The 2,488-nt window shown below is 49.4% G+C and overlaps 1 non-coding gene across 1 annotated transcript; it reads left to right on the top strand.

The window, feature by feature from the left end:
- The first annotated feature begins 2,113 nt into the window (after positions 1–2,113).
- Positions 2,114–2,276, top strand: LOC142447330 (U1 spliceosomal RNA). The gene has a single exon (XR_012784071.1). It is a non-coding gene; the product is annotated as a U1 spliceosomal RNA (small nuclear RNA).
- The last annotated feature ends 212 nt before the right edge of the window (positions 2,277–2,488 follow it).

The raw sequence follows: 2,488 nt of genomic DNA, 5'->3' as shown, positions 1-2,488 counted from the left end.
TCCCCGACAACGGTTGTCACAGATTCCACCATCGTATATCCTTCTAGAAAGGCATATCTGATGCACATCCTAATGTAGCATACTGGAAAAAGCACAGATATCCGTTCCCGCCCACCGGAGTCTGCATTTGGCTTTTGCTTATTTTGAATGAACGTGTCCCAAACCAGGGCATTAGAACAGGAGCTGTAGCAATAGCTGCAGTGAACCAACCCTCAGAAAGGGTTCACATTCTTTCATGTTAGGGCTGCCGCTTTTGGTTGCATGTATAAGCATAACTTATTTCATAAATTAAATGTTGACAGACATTTAATTTCTTTCCATTCTTTTGCTATTGTCTAGTTAAATCATGAGAAGATTTGGACTAGCAACAATGATGATTTCCAAAGGTTGGCCTTGTGGATGGACAATAACTGCCATATACCTTTTGGATGGAGTCTCTGAAGCCCTGGAACGTTAAAAAGCAAACAAGCAAACAAAATTCCATGAAGATGCTAGATTTGGCACGTGCCCAGAATTGTTGGAATTCATGTTCTAGGAGGTCTCTAGGGGAAGCCATATGGAATAGTGGGGAGATGCAGAGCGAAGTGAATATGGTTAAAACACCGTCCACTCTGCTTCCTGTGGGGGCTTGGAGGGCTGTCGAGAACGACTTAGGGGCATTTGGTCAGTGTCCCTTCTTGCTCTAGATCCTGGAGACATTAGTTAGCTCGCTCTGCCTTTCTCCTATCCGCGTTCTGTTCAGGAAGGTGAACTTGAGGTGTCCGGAGCAACAGTCTCCTTAGAAGTCCCAGGACGACTCAGAATCGGGGAAGTGACACAGGCAGTCACCTGCTGCGAGGCCCAGAGGCCCCTTCAGCTTGGCCCTTAATGCTTCCAGAGCCAGGGTGCATACAAATTACTTTTAAAAGCTAGTGCATGCACCTGGTATTTGGAAATCACCTCAGGTGGGTCATTAAAAACAGACTCATAGGCCCCACCTCAGCAGACTCTGCAGCTGCCTCTCTGGAATCTGGAGCAAGCTCCCCAGGTGACTCAGAGCATTGTCAGGACTGGGAACCCTACCAAGGGGAGAGTACAGATAAACAGGACTGCACTTGGGAACCGGCAAGCTCGGCCTCCCTCTGAGACGTGCCAAACGGCCTGAGCTCCAAAAGCCTGCTGCTCAGCCCCGGGAAAGACTCAGCGTTCCCCCTGGCTACGAGGAACGCTGATGTTCCACTACCTTCTCCCGACTTCTTATCCGTGGGGTTTTTTGACAAGGACCCCACATGGAATTCCGAAATGCTGACTTACCGAGAAGCTGCAAGCGGTTAAAGGGCAAAGCTGACTAGACAGCCAACCTCAGTTCTCCCTCTTTTGTCTTTTATTTATAGACGCACATCTGTCAGGGTGAGCTATGGCCTTCTTTGGAGGGCGGCCGACTAGACTAGACTGGGCAGGCCAGCAAGAAGGATGATTTGAAGATGGAAATGACATCTGAGGCTGTGGCCGGGAGGCTGCGTGGCTGCCTACCTCCAAGAAGAACAGCTGCTTTCTCAAGGAAGACGGGCATCCAGACTTGGGCCCACAGAGTGGGAGTAATGGGACTTGGGTAACCCCACATCCCAGGGGGCTGTTGGTCTCAGAGTCCATCTGGGTAGCTCTGCTTCCCATGGGGGTGCTTGGCCTCTTCATGCAGTGACGCCTCCTCAGTGGGGAAGACTGCCCACCGTCCCTCTCTGGCCCCATGGCGGTGGGGTGGGGGGCTCAGGGGGTCTGTGGGCCCTGAGGTGGATCACCAGGGTTGGGGACCCTTTCCTTTCTAGACCTAACTTGCCCCTTCGTTTCTATGTCCCTAAATCTAAGGCTCTCATTTCCTGGTTTTTCAAGGTCAACCTCTAAGTAGGATTCGAGAGAAGCAGAAGAGAACAGGTTGCTATGTCAGGGTGCAGCTTTGCTGACTCCACAGCCCTGCACGGCACCGGCAGAAGCAGGTTTGCAAATCAAGCCTCTCTTAACAGTCAAGGAGGCTTTCTAAGGCCTGATCGTGCTTTGCACATCGTCGGTTCTCAGTGAGGGTGCAGCAAATTAAACACAATTGAACACATAAAACAAACATAAAAGTGATATCAAGATACTTACCTGGCAGGGGAGCTGCCATGATCACAAAGGTGGTTTTCCCAGGGCGAGGCTTATCCATTGCACTCCGGATGTGATGACCCCTGTGATTCCCCAAATGTGTGAAGCTCGACTGCGTAATTTATGGTAGTGGAGGACTGTGTTTGCTCTCTCCCCTGAAAAAAAATTGATATCAAGATATAAAAACATATCCTCTCATATGATATGGGAATGTACTAATATTCTTTCTCTTTCAGTGTCCTGAATCTACTAGAACACTTGCCAACAAGGACTTGCCGCCATCCCTTCTGCACTGTAATTATCATCCTCTTGTGAAGAAATAAAGGAGCCGTGGTGATACTGTGCGTTAGGCATTGAGTTGCTAACTGCA

This window comes from Tenrec ecaudatus, chromosome 4 (assembly GCF_050624435.1).
Source record: "Tenrec ecaudatus isolate mTenEca1 chromosome 4, mTenEca1.hap1, whole genome shotgun sequence".
Classification (NCBI taxonomy): Eukaryota; Metazoa; Chordata; class Mammalia; order Afrosoricida; family Tenrecidae; genus Tenrec; species Tenrec ecaudatus.
Note: the sequence above shows the minus strand (reverse complement) of the source record. Positions and strands in the feature narration are given on the sequence as shown.